The following is a 23,975-nucleotide window of genomic DNA, read 5'->3' as shown; positions in this document are numbered from 1 at the left end:
GCTGCCTAGGAATGATTCATTGACTTGGTTTCTCTCTAAGGATGTGTCGTTTTTGCTTTCCTCAAGGCCATAAGCCACCTGTGTTGGGGAGTGCATGGCCATCTATCAGAGAGGGTGCCAGCTTCCGGCAGCATGGAGGCTGAAGGCTGCATTAGTTTATCTGTTCTCAGGCTTGGGGAGTTGCTATTGGAAAGAGGATTTGTAGGCCCTTGGCACTGGCTGTGTCTTGTGAGAGAGTCAAGTGGCTGGAAGGAACAAGGGGGGCTTCTGTGTGCATGGAGGGGGGGGGGAAGAGGGAAGTGATAAGTCAAGCACCAGCTGCTTGGCTTCTTCAATGTTAATATTGATTTCACACAAGATAGTGGTAGCAAGAAGTCTTCATAAATAAAAGCATTAGACATTAAAAATATGCTAACATATTATACTTAACTTCCAGAAAATTAATGTTAAGTGAAGGAAAGTGGTTGTTATACTGTCTATCCAACAATTTAGTATCATATACTAGCTTTTCTGCTTCTGTAAGAATTAGTAATAGTCACCAAAATAGCTTATATAAATTCTTTCTTCCGGGTTCTATTATAACTCTTGAAATGCACTTTTTTTTTTTTTTTGGTTTTTCGAGACAGGGTTTCTCTGTATAGCCTGGGCTCTCCTGGAACTCACTCTGTAGACTAGGCTGGCCTCGAACTCAGAAATCCGCCTGCCTCTGCCTCCCAAGTGGAAATGCACTTTTTCACAGTCATCATTTTAGTATGGAAGCTTGCTCAACATCTGGTTTCCATCTGCACCCCAGAGCTGACCCTGTGCCACAGCACTTCATACCCAAATTCATTCCAGAGTGAACTGGTCTCCCAGGAGTGCTGACACACAGGCTTGCAGGAGGGAAAAGCCATAGTCAGAGACAGCAAGACCAGCTAACACCAGAGATATCCAGATGTCGAGATGCAAGGGCAAGAACATAAGCAACAGAAACCAAGGCTACTTGGCATCATTAGAACCCAGTTCTCCCACCAGAGTCCTGGATACCCCAACACACTGAAAGAGCAAGACTGGTTTAAAATCACATCTCATGATGATAATAGAGGACTTTAAGAAGGACATAAATAACTCGCTTAAAGAAATACAGAAGAACATAGGTAAATAGTTAGAAGCTCTTAAAGAGGAAAAACAAAAATTCCTTAAAGAATTACAGGAAAACAACCAAACAGGTGAAGGAATTGAACAAAACCATCCAGGATTTAAAAATGAAAATAGAAACAATAAAGAAATAACAAAGGGAGACAAACCTGGAGATAGAAAACCTAGGAAAGAGATCAGGAGTCATAGACACAAGCATCACCAACAGAATACAAGAAATAGAAGAGAGAATCTCAGGTGCAGAAGATACCATAGAAAACATTGACACAACAGTCACAGAAAATGCAGAATGCAAAAAGCTCCTAACCCAAAACATCAAGGAAATCCAGGACACAATGAGAAGACCAAACTTAAGGGTAATAGGTATAGAAAAGAGGGACAACTTAAAGGGCCAGTAAATATCTTAACAAAATTATAGAAGAAAACTTTCCTACCCTAAAGAAAGAGATCCCCATAAACATACAAGAAGCTTACACAAGTCAAAAGATTGGACCATAAAAGAAATTCTTCCCGCCATATAATAGTCAAAACACCAAATGCACCAAACAAAGAAAGGATATTAAAAGCAGTAAGGGAAAAAGATCAAGTAACATATAAAAGCAGACCTATCAGAATTACACAAGGCATCTCACCAGAGACTATGAAAGTCAGAAGATCCTGGGCAGATGTTATACAGACCCTAAGAGAACACAAATGCCAGCCCAGGCTACTATACCCAGCAAAACTCTCAATTACCATAGATGGAGAAACCAAGATATTCCAGGACAAAAACAAATTTACACAAAATAGAGAGAAAATGCCAACATAAGGAGGGAAACTACACCCCAGAAAAAGCAAGAAAGTAATCTTTTAACAAACCCAAAAGAAGATAGCCAAACAAACATAAAAATAACATAAAAAGTAAGAGGAAGCAACAATCACTATTCCTTAATATCTTTAAACATCAATGGAATCAATTTTCCAATAAAAAGACATAGGCTAACAGACTGGATAAAACAGTACCCATCATTTTGCTGCATACAAGAAACGCACTTCAGTGTCAAAGACAGACATTACCTCACAGTAAAGGGCTGGAAAACAATTTTCCAAGTAAATGGTCCCAAGAAACAAGCTGGAGTAGCCATTCTAATATCAAATCAAATTGACTTTCAACTAAAAGTTATAAAAAAAAAAGGAAGGATACTTCATACTCATCAAAGGAAAAATCTACCAAGAAGAACTCTCAATTTTGAACATCTATGCTCCAAATGCAACAGCACCCATATTCATAAAGCTAAAAAAGCACACATTGCACACTAAAGCTCAAAGCACACATTGCACCTCACACAGTGGGAAACTTCAACACCCCACTCTCAGCAAACAGAGACACATTGAAACTAACACAAGTTATGGACCAAATGGATTTAACAGCTATCTATAGAACATTTCATCCTAAAACAAAAGAAGAGACCTTCTTCTCAGCACCTCATGGTACCTTCTCCAAAACTGACCATATAATCAGTCACAATACAGGCCTCAACAGATACAAGAAGATTGAAATCATGTCATCAAAATGATTTCTTGAGTCACTATCTCCAGTCCTGGAGTTCACTTATTTAGCAATTTGACTACTCAACTTCTCTGGAAATCCTGACTGTACTTCACCAGAGCTGGGACTGCAGGCAAGCACACACCCCTGCCCTGCATTTATGTGAGTGCTACAGATCTGGATTCAGTTGCTCATGGTTGTGTAGCAAATTCTTGACCCACCAGCCCTTCCCCCCAGCCCTGATATCTGATGACTTCAATGTATACAGAGATGAACCATCTCTGCTCTGAACTTTCATATATGTAAACTTCTCCTTTAAAATGACTTTGTCCTTTATTTTATTATCTCTCATGGCTGCAGCCAGAGTGAATTTCTAAAGCTCCTTTTATTTAACCATTTCATTGATTTCTCATCCTGAGCATAGGCAAAATAGACCTGCAAACCTCACAGGACCTTCATTCTCCCATCCTCCACTGGCCTCCCCAGCTTCCCGACACTGGACACTGGTCCTGACAGCCTGTGCCACTCTCTGCTTCATGCTTCACAGTTTCTAGAATGTTACCTAATGTCCAGTCTCTGCCGTGCACATGCTGCTCTGGTGTTTCCCTACCTAACAACTAATTATTCAGCTCATATTATTACTCATATTATTACTGTCTTGACTTGTTCTAGCTACGACCCCTAGCTTTTCCATGTGGGTCCAGAGAAACATGCAGCTTTCTAGGGATGGGGATGGAATACCGAAGTTGAATTTATGAAGGAGAGCGGGAAAGAGGGAGAATAAGAGCGATTTTATTTGAATATCTCCTGTCTTTCTGGGGGGCGGGAAAGTCAGGTTTGCAAAGTCAGTTTTGAAAAGAGTACTGACTGTTTGTTTGCAAACTCTTTTCAAATGTCTAAGGTGGAGGAGCGAAAGTGTTGAACTTTGGGAGAGGAGTTAGTTGGCTTCGTGTTTGAGTATTCCAACAGTAAAGATTATTGCAATAACAATGGAGTCTCAGATTGGATATCACAGAGGCCTCCTTTGCCAGCCAGCAATGGACCACAAGGCTATGCCATCCCCAACTCGGCCAGAGGACTGGGACTAGGTCACCTAGCGAGAGCCCTAGCAGCCCCTGTACACTGAGCACACTGAGTGCGAGCAGCTCTGGTGCAGCTGACCCAGTCACTCGGAGGATGGGGGCGGGGCGCGCTAGAGAAGCGTGGTAGAGGAGCGGGGCGGGGCCATTGTGGAGGCGCGAGGCTGGTACCGCAACTCAGAAAGCGAGGGATGCAGCCTGGTGCAGATGGTGCTGCTGGGAGCCCTGCTGACTGGCTACCTTCTCCGGCGATCCTCCCGGCTGCGGTGAGGGTACTGAGAGGCAGCGGCGCCGGCGAGGACCAGGTATGGTGTGTTGAGGCGGCGTGGAAAGTGAGCGACCCCCGCGGGGGCCGGTGGATCTGGGAATGGCGGGGAGCCTGGCGGCCTCGGTCCACACTGCCCTTGCACCTCAGGCTGCTGAGTTGTGTAACCGGGAGCCCCGGTTCCCCCAAGCCGCGATATGGCCACTCCAGCTCTGCTACCTTCTCTGTGTGGTTCGCCAACATGTGCGCCCACGGGCCTGCCTCTGAGTCCCCGAGGCGGTGTCGCAAGTCACTCTTTTCCTCCAGCGCTGATGCGCCCCGGGCCGTTCATTTCCTGTGTGTGTGAGCATCTGCTCCTCCAGCTTTTGCAGATCAGGACAGGGGCGCCAGAGGCCTGTGCTGCGGTTCTCCAGCTTCCTCTCACTGCTCACTTCCCGTGTAGTTTGCTTGCTGTTCCTCACATAATAAGAATGATCTTTTCCAAGTTCTTTTGAAAAAGAACTTGGATTGAACTTTTTGTGCTCAAAGTCTTCGGAAAGCTCTGGGTTAAGTACAGAATTGAATTTAAGCTCCTTCTCCCTACCATCAGGGCAGCTGCCAACTTTAACCTTAGCCTTACCCCGTGACTCTCACTATTGGGCTTCAGGATGCTACCCAGGCAGATGCACTGGACACCTCTTCTGGCTGGTGGGAGTTGTTTTTGTCTTCTATTGCTGTTCTTTACTTGAGAGTACTCCTGATTCCTAAAATAGAAGCAAGTCTCTTTTTGTTTTTTGACTCTTGTTTGGTATTAAATTAAATATTTTTCTCTCATTTGTATTTATTATTAGATACACTTTTCACTTGTTAATTATTCCCATTAGACTTTGTGGCTCTCCTCTCCCTAACTACAGGGTAGAGATCCATTAGATTATATATAATGTTATCCCTAGTACTTAGAACTGTGCCTGGTACCTAGTAGGCTCTTGGTAAAAATTTCTAACTAAATGGATCCTGTAGTTGATTTGAACATGTGACATCTTCAGTCCAGATCCTGCTGGCTCCCATTTACTGAGTGCGTGAGCCTGGACTGGTAATGACTTCTGGTGCTTCATTTTTCAGCTGTATATGATGACTATAGTATTACCTACTTCATAGCATTATAGTGAGTAATTGAGTTAATTCATGTTAAAGAACATAGGTCTGAGTTTTCTTTCTTTTTTTTTTGGGTTTTTTTTTTTTTTTTTTTTGGTTTTTCGAGACACCGCTTTTTTTTTTAACATGTTACAAAATTTAATAATAATTGGTAAATTACTATGTGATTGGCTGTGTTCCAGAACTCTTTGCTAAGTGGTTTCCCATTTAATATTCAAAAGCACCGTATAAATTCGGCACACTCAGAAACAGGTTTGTAGAGATAATAGTACTTGGTTGGGTCACATGGTACAAAGGAACCAGGATATTTACTTACTTCTCTTTGATTCATGACCCAGGTCCTAACTCTTTTGTGAGCTACATTTTAAAAGGACAAAGTTTTGCATATATTTGTAAGTGTATGTTCCTCCAAATTACTGGCAGTTTTTCATTATTTCTGCCTAAGAAGATGTTGTCTGATTCATGGAAGCTGTAGTCACGGGCGTTTGAAGGATGCTGGGATTTGGACTCCAGGCCACATGAGCAGTGAGTTCTTTTAACCCGGAAACAATCTGTCTAGTCCCCAGAATTGTAGATTATAAAGTGTTTAATATAGATTTAAAAGTGGACATTAAGGGAGGAGAAACACATGCAAGCATGATAGGCCTGAGGGAAGGAGAGGTAGATGTGGGGAACGAGCTATGTCAACTAAAGACAGAAGTGAGTCTGGGTCAAGAAAAGATGATGGGAAAAACCTTTAATAAATAAAGTAAGTAATTTAAAATGACCTTATTTTATTCTGTGTATGTATGTCTATATGTGCTCATGTGCATATATGGAGGTCAGAGGACAATGAGTGGGGAGGTTGTCATTCCACATGGGTTCTGGTGATAGAACTTGGATCCTCATGCTTAATGACAAGTGCTTTAAGCCCCTTTAAAAATTACATTTATTGGGCTGGAGAGATGGCTCAGTGGTTTAGAGCACTGACTACTCTTCCAGAGGTCCTGAGTTCAATTCCCAGCAACCACATAGTGGCTCACAACCATCTGTAAAAGACTCTAATGTCCTCTTCTGATATGTCTAAAAATAGCTATAGTATGCACATATAAATATAATAAATAAATCTTTAAAAATTACATTTATTATTTGTGTGTGTGTGAGTGCACAGGAGTTGTATATGTGGATGTTGTAGAAATTATTTAATCTCAACTCAGGGGTTCTACCCTGCCTTTGGCCATTTAGTTCTCAGATAAAAGACACACACAACCTTTATATTTACAATAAGCCTTAATTAGCATAAGAGCAGATATTGATCCTCTAGCTGTTATGTCTCTATCCCAGCCAATAATCCCACTTTATAATTTGCCATGTTTTGTCTGGGCTGCTCTTAACTCCAATTAGCCAACCCACATGGTCATTATTTTACACTCACCTAACTATGGCAGCTTCCTCCCTTTATCTTCTTTTCCCCTTCTGGTTCTCCTCTGATGCTGGGGAAGTCCTGGAATGCTAAAACTTGCCTCTGTCTCTTCTGCCCAGGTATTGACTGGTGGCATCTCTATTCACCAGTCAGAAATAATTTGGGGGCAACATCACATAGCATCTCTTGGGTCTATGTGTGGACTCTGTTTTCTCTGGGACAATCAGGCCTTGGGGGCCTGCAGTTAGCATTACAATACCTAGTGACAGACTAAACTCAACAAATGGTGGTCAGGGCCATCTGGTAGGAGTCAGGTTTCTCTGTAGGTTCCAGGTATTGAACTGATTACATGAGGCTTGGCCACAAAAACATTTAGCTATTGAGCTATGTCACTGGCTCATGAAAAACCTTTTACAGGCTGCTTTGATCCTGTGGCTCTGCATATGTGAGTTTACATGTATGGAGGCCAGAGGACAAGCTTGGGTGTTACTCTTCAGGTGCCATCCGCCATTTTTGTGAATCAGATTTTTTTCATTGGCTTGGAATTGGACAGGTAGGCTTGGCTGGCTGGCTAGGTGATATTCATCTCCATGTGGCTTGGAACAGACCACACCAGACCAAACGTTCCAACTGGGGTTTATTCAGGAGATAGGGCAAAGGTGGCAGGGGAGAAGAAGAGGAAGAAGAAGAAGAGAGAGGGGTCAGGAGTTCTGTCTATTTATATGGGTGGTGACGTAGCCTCTCTCAGGTAAGGAAGGGAGGTATCCAGGTGGATTCTGGGAATGTATGGCGGTTGCCTTGGCAAAGATGTGGGGGTCACCTAGGTGTGATGTCACTGAGTTTGGAGCCTGATACCAACACCCAGGGAGGACATGGAGTCTCTGTCTCCCCAGCACAAGTATGTGCCACCAAACAAGTATGTGTTTTGTTATTGTTGTTATTATTACAATTGGCTTCTGGTGTTTGGACTGAAGTGTCTGTCCCCATGGCTTTCCATGAGAGCAGGGGTGGACAAAAAATGTCTGATTGATATGTGTGTCATATGTGATTGTACTTGAGTCTAGTAGAAAAGTGAACCAGATTGTTGGTTTCTGGCTTAGTCTTGCTTGATCACACTCAAGGTTTAAGAGGAACTTGAAGGTTTATACAACAAGGGTTGTATAATTCTCTAAACTCCATCTTCCTTACATCTGAGATTACTAAGAATGTACTTCATTTCATTTTTCACTTTTAGGCAGTCTGAATTATGTAGCTGAAATGTGGAATAAATTACTAACACTAAAATTATTAAATGTTCTTAAGTTTATTATTTATTAGGGCACAGGCTAAGCTATTGGAAAAGACTGTAGATTCAATGCAAACAATATTGAGACTTTCCTCTTGCCTGTGGTAGTCCAGAGGTAGGCAGCTAATCCACAGAGAGCAACATTTCTCTGGCTGCTCAGGGTCACAGGTTTCTCTGTTTGCTTAGCCATTCTGTAGGGATTACAGTAGAAACTATTTTACTTTACCTTAGAGAAATGGCATTAGGAGACGACTCCTAGCTGGCTAGCTGCACCCTAGGACGGTTCTGTCACTCTCAGCAGACTGAGATACCGAGGAGGTCCACTGCCTCAAGCCGAGGATCCCGGGGTTCTGCCAAGTGAGCTGCACACCCGAGGAAGTGGGCTTCGTGGTCATTTTGTCATGAGAGACTTTGTTTATAGCTTAATTAGACAACACATCACATCTAGCACATCTCCGAGTTGGATGCTGACAGCTTTCTCAGTCTGCAAGGAGGTCTGGGTCACTTTGAGCCAAGATAAGCTATTGCTAGTGAAACAGCAGCTGGTGAGAACTAGAAACTGTGGGAAATTTTTTATTCTGCTTTGCCTTTAAAAGAAGTTGAAACGTTGAATAAACTGTGCATTGGCTGACTGGGCTGTGTATCTCCTGTGTCCAGGTTAATGCAAACCTCACTTGGGAGACACACACACACACACACACACACACACACACACACACACACATACACACACACACACCAGCTAATTTTGATGTGCCTTGACTAAGTTCAATGGCTGGACATTCTAATCCTCCTGATAGCTAGCATACATTTCTTTTCCGTATCCCTGGTTTAATACCTTTAATATTTATGTTCTATCTTTCCTTTCCTGTTACCTTCTGGGCACCCCCCCCCCATAGGGTCCTATTCCCTTCCCACCTACATTGTAGGATGCTTTCCTGCAGCTGATTCTCTTCTTCCCCGTTCTCTCCCAGTCCCTTGCCCTCACAATCTAAAAGTCCACCTCTGTCTTTCTGCCCAGCCACTGGCTATATGGCAACTCTTTATCATTGAAAGTGGGGGTGGGGGGAGGGCAGGAACCCTCAGGTCTGGAAGCGTGGCTTTTTGGAAGCTGAAATAAGACAAAGCATTAGCACCAATTTCCAACACTAAACGACACTTTACAAATGCATTCTTGATATTTAATTAATCAGCTTTCTGTAAGAATATAGGAATTTGATCCTCAGTACTAGGGAGGGTAAAAATAAAGAATATGGCAGACATTTTGCCTATGGTCTCTGTTCATATGTTACTGACCAGAACTTAGTCATGCATACTCTTGATTTGAGAGGCACCTAGGAAATGTAATTTACATCTGCCAGCTCTGTATCCTATTAAAGATGTAGGAAATGGGAAGGAAAGATAGGAAATTAGAAGACAATGCCATTTTCTGTTTGTTTTTGGTCTAGATAGCCTTGTTATTTTGGAAAGGAATGGGAGGTTTGTGAGGTGGAACACCCTCTTTCTAATGCCATTTGGAAATTTGGGGATCATCAGTACTACTCTTTGGTTCAGTAGGTCTCTGCATGAGCTCAGAGAACTTGTGAAAGGTCTTGTGTTTTACTTGGATTTATTATAGTGAGAGTGCACAGATGAAAATTACCCAAGGGAAGAGATACCTTCATATGGCACATAGAAGAGCTCTATAGGGAAACTTTGTTTATTCTTTCAGAGTAGAGTTTTGACAGTTTTATGCAGGACTCCAGGAAGCTTTATTATTTAGAGTATTTATTGGATTGGAACACTTTAGATAAAATGACAACTAGCATGGTTGACCATTATTTTGTAGGCCTTCAGGAGGTTGTAAATACATGGTCTGAAGTTAGTGCCACAGATCATATTATTAATGTAATATGACTTGACACACCCATGTCCCCATCAAAAGAATGTTTAATAGCAAATTCTAAGGATATGTAGAATATTTTCTCAGTAATTCCAAAGGCCAGTGTGGCAAACTGGCTCCAAACTCAGGAATGTCACACATAGGTGACACCCGTTGCTATGACAACTCTTCATACCTTCTTGGAGCTCACTCCTCACACTCAACCTGGGAACTGCCTACATCACAGCCTAGATAAAAGGCAAACCTTTCCCCACCTTCGACCCCTTTTTCCCCTTGTCTTTTCTCTGTCTTCTCTTTGTCTCTGTTCTTCCCCAATAAAACATCTACCACATGGAACTGCTTTGGCCTGGTGTGGTCTATCCTGATGTGAGCTGCCATCCCAACACAACAGCCAGACCTCTTCTTCAATAAAGTTTTTAATGAATAGCTATGTGTTATGGACTGACAGGTCTCATTTTTTTTTTTTTTTTTTTTTTTTGGAAAAGCATAGAGAAAGTTTCATAATATATTTATTTTCTTAAAAGCTTTTTGTTTTTATATATACATTAGAATTGTCTAAATCTGTTAAGGGAGTTTTAAAATTACTTTTATTTTTTATATGTATGGGTATTTTTGCCTGCATGTATGTCTGTAGCACATGTTTCACTAGTGCCTGTGGAGGTCACAAGTGAGCATCTGATCCCATGGAACTGCAGTTACAGGTGGTTGTGAGCCTCCATAAAGGTACTGGACATGAATCTTGGTTTTCTTAAAGATCACTCAATACTCTAAATAGTGGAGCCAGTGAAGAATTTTCTGTTGTTGTTTTGTTTAGATAAACACATGTACAGAATGATAGTAGATTGTAGAGTTGTCAGGTTCAACTCTGTCCTTTAATGAAATGAGACTTAGACTTAGCTGACTGATTTTTAAGGTCAGTGACTGAGGACCAAGCTGACTCTCTGTCTTTGTGTCTCACTTTTCAGGCACATGGAATAGTTGGAATTAGTCTAGGTGGACCTTGTATTTAGGGCCTATTTTCTTTCTTAGTTCTATTAAAAATATAACTACTAATGTGTCTACCACAGATAGATGCTAAATTTCTTGGTGGAAAAGCACCCATTTGTAAAACAGTTAGTAATATTTAATTTCTGTGTAAGGCGGGTGGTAGGTGGGGGTGTTAGTATTCTGTGTAAATTCCACCTCCACAGTTACCTGGCAACAGCCAGATAGGCCTGGCCCACCATAAAAGGGGCTGCTTGTCCCCCCCTCCTCTCTCTCTTGATCTCTTGCCTCTTGCTCTCTCTGTCTCCTCACCCCTTTCCTTTTCCATCCCCCCTCTCCCACGTGCTCATAGCTGGCCTCTAATCCTCTCTCTCTCTCTCTCTCTCTCTCTCTCTCTCTCTCTCTCTCTCTCTGCCTCTACTACCTTCCTGGCTCCCCTCCCCATGCCCTGAATAAACTTTGTTCTGTACTATAGTGGTACAGTGTGTGGCTGGTCCCTCAGGGGAAGAGATGTCTCCTCATGGGCCCGCTGAGACATCCTCTTCCCCCTACCTCTTTACACCTTCACAGAACATACTCTCTTTATCTCTTTATCCTTTTATAAACACATCAAGAATTGTTTACACAAACCTGGGACAGGAGATTCTTGGTATAAAGCATTACAGTCCTGCCATCTAGAGTGAAACAAGATGGGAAGGCAGAGAAATCAGCATTTGAGTAACCCAAGGGTAAACACTACACCGTGTACAAAAACATTATGCTTACATTTACTTTTTATAGGCAAAATAACAGTCCAGGCAGTCTCAAACTTCTCTTAGGCCTGTGGATTTGTGCTCCATTTATTTAACCATTTCTGAGTGCTGAACATGACCTTTGTAAACTGCTTTTGTGTTTGGTCTCTTATTGGCCCTGATCCCAAGAAAAAAAGTAATAGGCCCTATTGCATACATTTCATGGAAAGGATGACTTTGCCTAGCTTTGTGCTCCCTAGTCTCTTATTGGCCAGTCTCTGATTCATGCTTTTAATTTTCAGCCACTGAATACAGTATTTAAAACTGTGGTAAAGTGCTAAAATGCTTACAACATAAAAATGAACACATTTGATGATCTTTTTTTAAAAAGTTTTTTTGTGTAAAGATGTTTTGCTTGCTTGTATGTATCTGCTCCACATTCATGCTTGGTAACCACAGACGCTAGAACAGCAGTGGGTACTCCTGGTACTGGAGTTAAAGACAGTTGCAAATCACCATGTGGGTGCTGGCAAGGGAGCCCACCACAGTCCTCTGAAAGAGAAGCTAGTGCTCTTGGCTGCTCATCCATCTCTGGTCCAAACCATCTTTTACATGGTGTGTTCAGTAACATTACTACAGTGTGCAACAGACATTACCACCATTCATCAGTGGATCCCTTTCATCTTGACCTAAGATGCTTCTGTTACTACCCCCAGTCCCAAAACACACTGTCCTATTTTCAGTCTCTCTTAAGTACTTGAAGTATCTGGTCTGAGTGGAATGGTAAAGTATTTATCTTTACAAAGTGGTGCTTTTTCTTAGTATGATATTTTCATGACTATGTTGTTGCATTTATTAAGTTTCCTAAGTGTGAATAATATTTCATTGTGCCCTTCCCAGCCCTGAGCAGGCTGAACAGACCTTGCATGCCACATAGAACCTTAACACTTAGGTGAGGCCATCTGCTTTGTTTACACTTACAACTTCCTGCAGGATTTAAACACCTAGGTGAAGTCAGCCTCTTTGTTTACACTTGGAGCTTCCTACAAGAACTTAGAGGAACAGACTGCCTGCTGAGCCTGCTTTGTGACATGATCCAGCTGAAACAAAGGATGGGTTCAGTGTACCCAGCCATTGTGCTGTTTGAAGTATATTAAATAGAAGGCTCTGTGTGTGTGTGTGTGTGTGTGTGTGTCTTTCATTTGTAAATTCAGAGCATTTTGGTGGGTGGTGAGGATTGTGTGCTGTTGCCCCCAGCAGGGTGATTTGAGTAGTGATAATTATGATATTCAGCATATGAGTATTTGTCTACATGAATGTATATTTAAAGCATGCATGTAGAGGGCAGAAAATGTTGGATGTCCTGAAACTGGAGTTACAGAGGGTTCCAAGTTGCCTTGTGGGTGCTGGATACTAAACTTGGTCCTGTGCAAGAGAAGCAACTGTTCTTAAGTGCTGAATCATCTCTTCAGCTCCAGTATTTTATTTTTTCTCCCCAGAAGTTTAATTATGAGTTTTAGTTAGCATACAAACTCATGGGATTTATCACAGAATTTTCATGCATACATATCATTTGTTCATGCCTCCCTCCAGCTCCTACTCCTTTGTTCCAGTTGATATCTGTCATGGACCCCTTCTGCTTCCACAGTATAAATCTGAATATTTTCTAGTTTATCTACTTTTTTTGTTCTTGTGCTTTTCATACCATATCCAAGAAATATTGCCAAGTCCACTGCCAAATAGTCACCTATTTTCTCTTTCTAGAGCTCAATAGTTTTGGTTTTATGTTTAAGTCCATTTTAAAATCAATTTTGAATTACTATTTATATATAGTGTAAGCTAATGGTCCACCTTCCTTTGCACGTGCTATCCCAGTTTCACTAGCTCTCTTCATTTAAAAGAATGTCCCATTGATTTTCTTCTGGAGAAACCCCTTTAAATACAGATGAACCTGGATTCCACTGTACTTAATGTCCTCAGTTGTAAGTAACTAAGTAGAAAACTGATGGTTAAGGTAAGGGAAAAGGTACTGAGAAGAGAGATAGGAGTGGGCTCACACCAAGCTTATCTCACCTTATCCTCGAGTGGCCACAGGTTGCTTTCTCTGCATTTGTGTCACATTATGAGTTATGTCATGTGACTAAATGTGCACACCAATTAACTCATTGTATATTTGTTTTAGCTAGCAAATATTTCTTGTAACTCTAAGTGAAGGTAAGGTAACACTTTATATCTGGATATGATTACAGTAATTGGATTGATTAAACATCACTCAGGGTCAGTTGTACTTACTTATTTTGGTTATTGGTGTGTTTGAGATAGGCTCTGGCTGCATAGCTAGCTAGCCTCTGTTGGCTTGAACTTAAAACAGATTTGTAATTTGGTTTAAGGCTAAAGACTTTTATAAGTTAACTTTTATCGTTTGTTTTATCTCCTTGAACATAGCATGGTTATTGAAAAGGCTAATGTTCTCTACCCACTAATTTTGTTCTTAGGTGTTTCTCATTTGTATAGTTTATTTCTTTGTGTTGCAGTTGTATTTGTAAATTGACTGTAGAGTAAACAAAAGTGCTGTCATAGTGGAATACAGTTGCTCTTGCCAGTTGCTTCTTACCAGGGTTACTTAGTCCACTTCACAGATTAACTAATGTGAGGTTGTTGGTATCAGGCTCCAGAACCCAATGACATCACATCTAGGTGACCCCCATATTGTTGCTAAGGCAACTGCCACACATTCCCAGAATCCACCTAGCTACCTCACCTTTACCTGGGAGAGGCTCTGTCACCTCCCATATAAAACAGGCAGAAACCCCCTGACCTCGCTCTCTTCTTCCATCTTCTTCTATTTCTCTCCCCGGCCTCATGTTTGCCCTATCTCCTGAATAACCTCCCTCCCCCTAGGAATTGTTTGTCTGGTGTGGTCTGTTCTAAGCTGTGTGCGGACTTCTAACAGAGGTAGGGGTTAATTTCTGGGAAACTTGATTTGTTTACTTCTAATTTGTTCGTTTTTTCTAAGATACTAACAACCTAGTATAGAGATCAGTATATTTGGAAGATTCTTAGACTCCAGTTCACATTAATTTAGTGTTTGTTAAAAACATGGCCCACTTTTCAGCCCCTCCTCTGGAGTTGACAGGCTAGTCTCAGAGGGGAAAAAAATCCCATTTGGGGAGAAGTAGCAGATCTTTGTAAATTTTGTTCTCCTCTGATTCTTAACTAATTTCCACTACTTGGGAGGTGTCTTGCCTTGGGACAATTTTGTATAGAAAACACAGTTTTAGTTTCCTATGGGGTTTGCTTGGTTTTGTGGTTTTTTGTTTTGTTTTTTTCAGTATTGACAGCAAGCCTACCACCTCTTGAATAGCAGGCAAGTGCTGCACTCCTGATCCATATCCATAGTCTTAGTATCTATCTCAGTGTCAGACCTGTCTACCCTCTTCACTATACCATCAGTAAAGATTTTCTTACTGCCTTTTCACAGCAGAAACCCTGGTGAGCATAAGGTGCTCTTAAATGAGTTATCAAATGAATGACTATTTTGTATTTCTTACTTATTTTCCATTTATTTATTTATGTATTTATGTATCTATAACTGAGACTGTGTTCCTGTAGTCTAGGCTGGTCTTGAGCTCATTATGTAAATGGGGCTGGCCCTGAACTCCTGATTCTCATTCTACCTCCCAGACACTGAAATTATAGGTGTACTACCTGGCTTTAAATTTGAAGATATATTTTACTATTTGTAGAGAAATGGCATGAGGAGACTGCTTCCAGCTTGCTGGCTTCCAGGAAACCTAGAGTCTTTGTCATTCTCAGCTGACTGAGACTGAGGAAGCATACTTTCTCTAGCAGAGAATCCTGGTGTTCTGCCGAGAAAGCTGCAAACTTGAAGTGACCTTCCTGTTCCTTTTCCCATGAGAGAGTAACTTTGTTTACAGTTTAATAGACATCATGATGGGAAGCAGTGCAGCAAGCAGCAGGCATGGCAGCTGGAACAGAATGCTGGGAGCTCACATCTTCAGTCACAAAGGAGGAAGCAGAGAGAGCAGACTGGATATGACAACAGTCTTCAACCTCTCAAAGCTCACCTCCTGGGACTTACTTCCTCCAGCAAGGCCATACCTGTTAATCCCTTCCAAATAGCACCACCAGCTGACAAGTGTCTAAGTATCTGAGTCTGTGGGGGAACATTCTCATTCATGTGACTGCATATAGTTATATTTAATAGCTGTGACATACACATTAGCAGAATTCTCAAGTCATTTGCTTTTAAAAGGAGGTGTATAGATTCAGAGTTTGAACCAGTAGTTTTGTAATAGGAATCTCTTTGACTCTTAAGGGATGAAGTCTTTAGGACTGGCAAATAAGCTGGGTAAGGGGGATTTAAGAGAAACATGGAACTTCTGGGCTTGATAATGAGGACACCACTGAACACACATGCCTAGAACGCACATGCCTAGAATGCATGTGCCTAGAGCGCACGTGTCTAGAGCAAGTTTAGAAGCAAACCTCTTCTGTCTGCAGAATTAGTAATTTATTCTCAGGGTCTTTTACATGTGCCCCTAAAACATATAAATTGTCTTTCTCACTCCACTGACTTAGTTGACAACGTCTGTGTGTCTTTAGCCATCTTTCATGTATATAATGTGTCATTAATACAAATGTCAGAAACAGAAACCAAATCAAAGGTGATTTCAAAAACTAAGAGTCATGTGTGTTGATAAAATACGTTTTAAAGATTCTCATAAATCTTACCAAAGCCAATTTGACTTTGATAGTGTACGTAAGGCTTCATATAATAGTCTTTGATATAAACTTACATAATTGCAGAAAGCTATGTGAATATTGTATTTATGAACCATGATGCAGTGATAGCTTAACTTGTAGCTGGAAGAATTGGACTTTGTGCCTCTTTTGATCAAACAATGACTTAACTGGCTTACGAGTTAGTCCCTAAGCCTGAAGCTTGAGACATGCCAGCATTTAGTAATCCTGGTGTTGCATGGTGTTGTATGTACAGTTAAGTGTACATACATAGTTGGCAGTTAAGAATGCCAGTGTTTTCTGTCCTCTGCCCCCCTCTTCCCTTCTCTGCCCTCATGGCTCTGTTCTTATGTCTGCCTTTACCCAGTCTGCAGGCCTCACCCCTCTCCCTTCTCCCAATAAACCTCCTTATACCTGACCTCTCGCATGTAGTAATTTCTCAAGAGCACGTCTTGGCATGGAGCTGCAGTAATATCCCCTTGCTGTATTATATTTCAGCCTCATGTATTAAATTTGTTATCACGATAATCAGCCCCTTATGATGTGTTCTTTTAATGAACTTCTTGGGGGATGCGTTTGTAAGGCGAATGTGTGTGTTTTCTTGAGCGGCTAGTATGACACAATTTAAGAGCCATTTTAGGTCCGATGATAAAGGGAATATTTTAATAGATTGTTTAACTAGTTAACGGTAAAAAGTAAGTGATTGTTAGTTGGATTTATTGATATTTTATGCAAAGTGAATGGTAAGTGTTGTTATTATTCAGGAGGGCATAGATTCTTTTTCCATTGACCCCTCTGACCCAGTTGAAAAGTTGAGAAGTGTTTACATATGAGGCTTAAATTGTAGGGAGCATGTTCTCTGGACAGATTGAACTGATAAAGCAACCTGAGATTAATGTATTTTGATAAGGTTTACTTGGCATTAATCTTTTGTCTTGCGTTAATTGTACATTTAAATTTTCAAATTTCCCATTTCCCTTTATAGAAGATCAATGAAGAGTACATTATGGTATAAAATTGACTTATTTTTTCTCCCCATACAGAAGTTCCACACACTATGAGGCAGTGTTGCAGGAAGGAAAGAGAAAATGATGGCTGCTAAATAGTTGTGTTTTAATGATTAAAGATATTTACATGTCTAGATAATGTTTGTTATTTTTATTTTATTATATGGCTTCAGGTATAACATGTGACTTCATACATCAACTCTATATTTTCACTGTTCATAAACTCTAACCCTTAAATTTTATTTTACTGTCAAGGATTTTGTCCTGAGGAAGTAGATATTCTTGCACAGAACAATTTAATATATTTTAGTTTATCTCAGCATTGCTAGTAATACTGAGAATTGGGAAAAATATGTAGGTATCTAGTACAAGGTGTTGTCAGTTAATCATCTATATAGAGTAAAACATTTTCTTTTTATGTGCCAATTTTTGAGAAAACACGGTGAACAAATAAAATTTTAATAATCAGTAAAAACAAATCATTTGCAGTTTGGACAACACGTACCACTGTTGTCATCTGTAGCTTTACTTTAAAGACATGATAATCAAAACAGTGAAGCCTGATTATTTAAATAAAAAATTAATTAAATAAAAGTGAGACTATTTATAAATCTGTCAGGGGGCTTTTAAGTTAATTGTGTGGCAGGGAGCTATAACTGTTGTTTATTGTCTTGCTTTTTCTTGGTTGATTAGGATGAGTACATGGCTGCCAAGATCCAGATGCTGGAGGAGCAGATCTGCTATGCAGGAGGATGGGACACTGTCTGAAATATTTAGTGGAACACAGAGGTTGAATACATTTTACTTTTTTGGTGCCCAAATTTATTGTGAACTTTTTAGGATTAAGAAAAAAAAAATTGTTTTAATTCTCAATTATTTATAGTCTGTGTTATTTACATTTTTGTTGCTGTAAAAAAATACTATGACCAAGGCAGTTTATGGAAGAGATTATTTTGGCTTGTGCTTCCAGAAGGATGAGACCATCATGGCAGGGAGCTGAGAGATCACATGTTAAACCCCAAACATGAACAGAGAGAGTGAACTGGAATTGAGGCTAGTCTACATACTATCCTCAGAGCCTGCCCCTAGTGAGGTGTAGCCTGTTAAGTCACCACTAGGGTTCAGATATTTGAGCCTATGGTAGACATTCTCATTCAAACCACTACATTCCACTCCCAGGCTCCAAAGGCTCTGAGGCCATTGTTATAATGCAAAGTGTATTGAATCCTACTTCAGAAGCCCCCATAGCCTTCCACAGTCTCAACAAAACCCTATGAGTTGGACTAGTGAATGAATTTCAGCATACAATGGCACAGATATACATTTCTATTCCTAAAAGGAGGAATGGGGGCATAGTCAGAAAATGCTGGACCAAACAAGACTGATAATGCAGCATGTAATCACCGAATCCCCAGCTCAGCAATTCCCAGCTGTGGGGCATGACCCATCTGAAAGCAGATATTTACATGACAATTCATGACAGTAGCAAAATGACAGTCATGAAGTAGCAATGAAAATAATTTTATAGTTGGGGGTCACCACAACACAAGGAACTGTATTAAAGGGATACAGCATTAGGAAGGTTGAAAACCAGTTTTCTAGCTTAATATCTGATATCAGAGGGCTTAAATGCATCCATCCCTCCATCTTTTCTGCCTGTAGAATATATTTCTAAAAGGCTGGTTCCACTCCATGTAAGCCACTTTTCCTGTCAGATGTCTCACAGCTTTGGTGCCTCCAACATCTTGGAGTCTGTAGAGTGACCTAGGCTTCACTTCATCTCTCAGGGTCTTCATGCAGGGACTCAGGATTAGGGTTGGCCCTGAGGTCCTTTCTTGTGCATGCTTGTGATTTTCTCTAGAAAGGATCTGATGTTCTTTCTTGCTTGAGAAAGGGTACATACACTGCATAAAGCATTCGGTTTTGTTAAGAAGTCAGAAGAGTGCCAGATTCTAAGTCTGGAAAGGGTATCACTTAATCACCCCTTTGTTTTTGCTGTCTCTTCTACCAGTTCTATCTACTCTTCCTGGGTCTAATCTCTGCAGTGGTTGAGTAGTTTCTCTTGTGGGTTGGTGAAGATATCTGGAAATTTTAATTTATATATAGTTGTAGCTATGCACTTCCTCTCTGAAGACTTATCTACTGTGATGGTTTGAATAGGAATGGCCCCCACAGGTTCATGTGTTTGAATGCTTGTCCTATAGGGAGCTGCACTATGAGGAGGTGTGGCCTTGTTGGAGTATGTGTGGCCATGTTGGAGGAAGTGTGTCTCTGTGAAGGTGGGCCTTGAGGTCTTAATAGATGTTCAAGCTATGCCCAGTGTGGTCACAGTCTCCTGCTGCTGCTTACAGATCAAGATGTAGAACTCTCACCTCCTTCTCCAGCACCATGTCTGCCTGGATGCTGCCATGCTTCCCACCATGATGATAATGGACTGAGACTCTGAAACTGTAAGTCAGCCCAATGAAATGTTTTCCTTATAAAAGTTTCCTTGGTCATGGTGTCTCTTCACAGCAATAAAAGTCTAAGATACTTACTCACCCACTTTCTTTGCACAGTGAGACTGTTCCATTAGTTTCTGTCTCTACTCCCAAATTATTTATTTATTTAATTTATTTTCCTTTTTTTATTCTAAATAACCTCTTTCTGAGTTTTTATTCCCCCAATCTAGATTCTTCCCTTTCTGATCATTTTAGCACTTGTCTTTGTTTATTGGGTACTACTCCCCAATTTTGTCTTAATTTTGAGTCTTCTTATGGTCACGTTTGTGTATGTTTATCCCCACAGCAAATTGTTCTCAATATGTATGTCAGTATTGCATTTTTTAAACCTGTGCAGCTGGCTGATACACGTTTAGTATTTAAGATCTCTGTTCATACACCACTGCAAAGTGTCTGTGCTCATAGTCTGTGAAGTGTGGAAGGAAAAGGGAGCTCTAGACAGAGGTGATGAAGGTGGTGTTAGTGGCAAGCAGCGTCTGTTATGTTTCCCAGGATAGATGGGCTGTGTGTGTCCTCTGAGGTTGCAGTGGATGGGGAAATTCCATGATTGTCCGACATAGCTTGGTAATCCTGATGGAGGAGGATTGCTTCTTCTCACCCCAGCTTCTTTCCTTTTCTTTGTTCATCTCTGTGTGTGCAGGATGGGTGTGAAGTACGGCTCCATGTGGGCCAGCGTTGCACACAGAAGCATAGCCTCAGATAACGCTGTTCTCAGACAAAGCTGCTAGGTCTGTTTTAGAAGTCAGGAGAAGTAGATTCCACCTGACCTACAAACTCATTTTTCATTCAGAACTTGGGATGCAGTTCCCCGCTTATCTCGCAGGGGTCTAGTGTGAGGATCAGATATGATCAGAAATATGAAATTTCCTTAAAGAGAACGAGTCCTAAGAAATGTTGCTTTTGCCTATGCCATCCCTTTGCTGGAACTGCCCCCCTCCCATGTTCCCCCTGACAGAACATTGTGTATGCCTCTCTCCACAAGCCACTGTCATGTAGCCTTCTTCCCCTGTGAGCAGGGCCTCTCAGCACTCACAGTGGACAGCAGATGTCCACTCTTTCCCGAGACACAGACTGAGCAGGGATGTTCCCTGATGACACCAAGGTGGCAAACCCAGGATGGGCACTCTGTGGGTGCTGAGGAACTCTAGTGGCCGATTAACTTATGCAGGGTTTCCTTTGTTTCTGTCACACTCCTATGACATACTGGTCAGCTGGAGTGTGAGTGGCTGTTCTGAAGGGTTGTGTCTTCTAGTACATAGGAAAATTCCCAGATCATCTGTCCTTCATGATTACACTCAGCTTCATTACATGGATAAGAAAATATAAGTGTGCTCGCTCACTTACTCACTCACTCAGTCACTCACTCACTCAGTCACTCAGTCAGTCAGTCAGTCACTCAGTCACTCAGTCACTCACTCAGTCACTCACTAACTCAGTCACTCACTCATTCACTCACTTGCTCACTCACTCAGTTACTCACTCACTCAGTCACTCACTCAGTCACTCACTTAGTAACTCACTCAGTTACTCACTCACTCACTCACTTGCTCACTCACTCAGTCACTCACTCACTTAGTCACTCAGTCAGTCACTCTCATTCTGTCAGTCACTCACTCAGTCACTCACTCAGTCACTCACTCAGTCACTCAGTCACTTACTCACTCATTCATTCACCTCAAACCCTGGGCTCAGAGAACTACACATCTCCTGCCTGGGTAGTCTGGACAGCAGCTAAGGCCCTGTTTCTTCTGTCTGGCCCTCAGTCAAGTGTGCTTGCTTCAAGCCCATCTCTTCAGGAGATGGGTGGGGTGTGGGTGCTTTTGTCAAGGCCTTTATCCTTTGCAGGCCTGGGAAGGAGTAGGAGGAGGAGGAAGAAGAAGGAAGAGGAAGAAGAAGAGGAGGAAGATGAGGAAGAAGAAGAGGAGGAAAGTTGCTGCTCAGTGCCTGTCCTTGCTGGGTCCAACCAACCATGGGTGTGGCTGGCATTTCCTCTGGCAACCATAGGGAAGGGGCGGAGCAGGTGTGCACTGGAGTCTGGTCTGGCTGGGATATTAGAAGACCTCTTGAGACCAGAGCTTGAGGAATGAGTAATGCACAGCCACCTGGACACACAGAGGCTCACAGAGTCCAGGATGGACATTTGAGCTCTTTTATAGTTTCTGGAGATGGCTGAATCTGGAGGTGGCTATAGATGCATGGCCTGCAGAGGAGGCCAAGATGGTAGGGAGGCATCCATTGAGGGCATCCACCAGGCAGGCAGTGGGCAGTACTGTGGGTGTCACAGACATGTATGATGACTCTGCCCTGGGGCAATGATGCTCAGCACATGGCAGGGTGAGGAGAAGCCCAGGCAGAGGCCTGGCCGGTGGAGGCAGTAACAGGGAGGGAGCTGGAGGCAGAGAGTGCGTGTGTGCCTGTGCCTTCCGAGTGGTGTGTGCATACAGAACTTGCATTCTGGGCACGTGTGGAGGAGGCATAGCCTACTGGGTCATGGTTGGGCAGATGTCCAATTTGATTGGGCAACAACTGGAATAAATTTCTGTTGACTCAGTCTAAAACTTTGAAAAGATTTTTTAGAACTGCTGGAGGTTTCAAGTGCTGCTTGACCTGAGGAAAGCTGTGTGGAGATCTTGGTAGGACTGAGTGCTTTCAGGATAAACTTCCAGCTGGAGGCACCTTCACTGACTTCAGCCAGCCTGAAGAGGGAGGAGAAAAAGAACCAAATGACAGTTCTCAGACATGAAACAGGGAGGCCCATGCTTATGGGCACCATTAGCCCTCCAGTGGAGATGAAACACACATGACTACCTCTTATGGTTTCTGAGCAGGGCAGACATCTGGGAACATTTCCATGTTTTTAACTGTAGAGCACTTCTAAGTGCTTCTTCTGTTCTGTCTCCTCCAGGCGACTCCAGCACCATCCCTATAGCTTCAATGCACAGTAGAGGGAACCAGGGATGAGGGACAGGAGACAGTAGACCCTGAAGTCAGCAGAAGGTTCCAGCTGCAAGTGAGTCATGATAGTATGTATAATATAGCACTTTGAGGGAGAGAGCCACTCTCTAGAAGATGCAGCCTGCCCTGATTTGTAATGTGAACTAAACAATTAATTCATCCCTTCTTACAACTATGAGCTCTCCCACTGAGGAAAACCTTATTTGTTTTCCTCATTAGTTTTAAGAAACACACACACACACACACACACACCACACACACACACAGAGCAGATTTTAAAAAGTATCTTTAAACTCCCTTTCCTTCTTCCCTCCATCCTTGCTTCCATCCCCCCTCACTGTGTAGCCTAGCATGGCCTAGAACTCACTGTCCTGACCTAGCTTCCCAAGAGCTGGGATAACTGGAGTAGTGTGTGCCCAGCTTCACTTAGCTCCCACTCTCCACCTCTTCCCAGCCATTGTTAGCCTCCATTGTGAATCCAAACTCCAGCCCCTGTGTAGGGAGTCTCCAGGTAAACTTCTGGAAGGTGGGCCTCTGCTAGCCACCACTCACTCACTCCCAAGGAGTTTGCTTGACAGTACTCCTATAGCCAAAGATGCCAAATGTGGAGTTTAGGACCTGGGTCGAGAACCTGCCTCTATGATGGTTGCCCAGCCTGCTTATTTTTGGCCACTGCAAGCAGCACCTTGGTCTCCCTGGTTTCATAGCTAAGCTCAGGGCTGTGAGATTCTGCAACACACCGTCATATACACGAGTGGCCATCTTGAGCCAGAAGGTATACACCTGGTGAGAAAAACATGGGAGACTGAGCCCTGTCTCACCTGGAGCCTGAGAAGTTCTGTAGAGGCACAGAGTGCTTGGCATTTCCTGGAAGCCCTTGTCTCCTGGCTGCTAGTCAGATCTGGGATGCCGGCTTCTCACATTCACTTTCCTTGCCATTCTTTGAGAATTCTGTACTTGCTGTACTCTTTTCTTTTTTTTCCTTTAAAAAAAAAAAAGCAGGGTGGAGAGGCAAAGCTGGTCTGCATGCAGAGAGGCCCTCAGGGCAGCCTGTTTCTTCAGGCTCTTCTGGACCTGATATGATGCAGAGGATTGAGGGGACTGGGAGAGTAGCTTCTCAAATTCCAGATCTGAAAAACTGCAGCAGCCAGTGCTAGCCTTTCACTGTCTCTCTGTTCCCTCTGCTGCCAGGCACAGCTTCCCAGGCCTCACATAGGTAACTAAGCCCCAAGATTGCCACAGGCTCCAACTTTCACAAAGTACTCAAAGTAGTTTGCAAAGTAACCTTTGTTCTCACCTAATCCTGTCCCCTCAACTGCTT

The 23,975-nt window shown here is 42.2% G+C and overlaps 1 long non-coding RNA gene across 2 annotated transcripts; it reads left to right on the top strand.

Annotated features, from left to right (window-relative positions):
• The first annotated feature begins 3,892 nt into the window (after window positions 1-3,892).
• LOC143441555 (uncharacterized) lies at window positions 3,893-21,932 on the top strand. Of its 2 annotated transcripts, XR_013109112.1 has the most exons (4): window positions 3,893-4,049; window positions 17,892-17,987; window positions 19,550-19,648; window positions 21,545-21,932. It is a non-coding gene; the product is annotated as an uncharacterized LOC143441555 (long non-coding RNA). The 2 variants fall into 2 exon arrangements; XR_013109111.1 differs by lacking the exon at window positions 17,892-17,987.
• Window positions 21,933-23,975: the final 2,043 nt, after the last annotated feature.

This window comes from Arvicanthis niloticus, chromosome 2, assembly GCF_011762505.2.
Source record: "Arvicanthis niloticus isolate mArvNil1 chromosome 2, mArvNil1.pat.X, whole genome shotgun sequence".
Classification (NCBI taxonomy): Eukaryota; Metazoa; Chordata; class Mammalia; order Rodentia; family Muridae; genus Arvicanthis; species Arvicanthis niloticus.
This window is presented reverse-complemented; position numbering and strand designations above follow the sequence as displayed.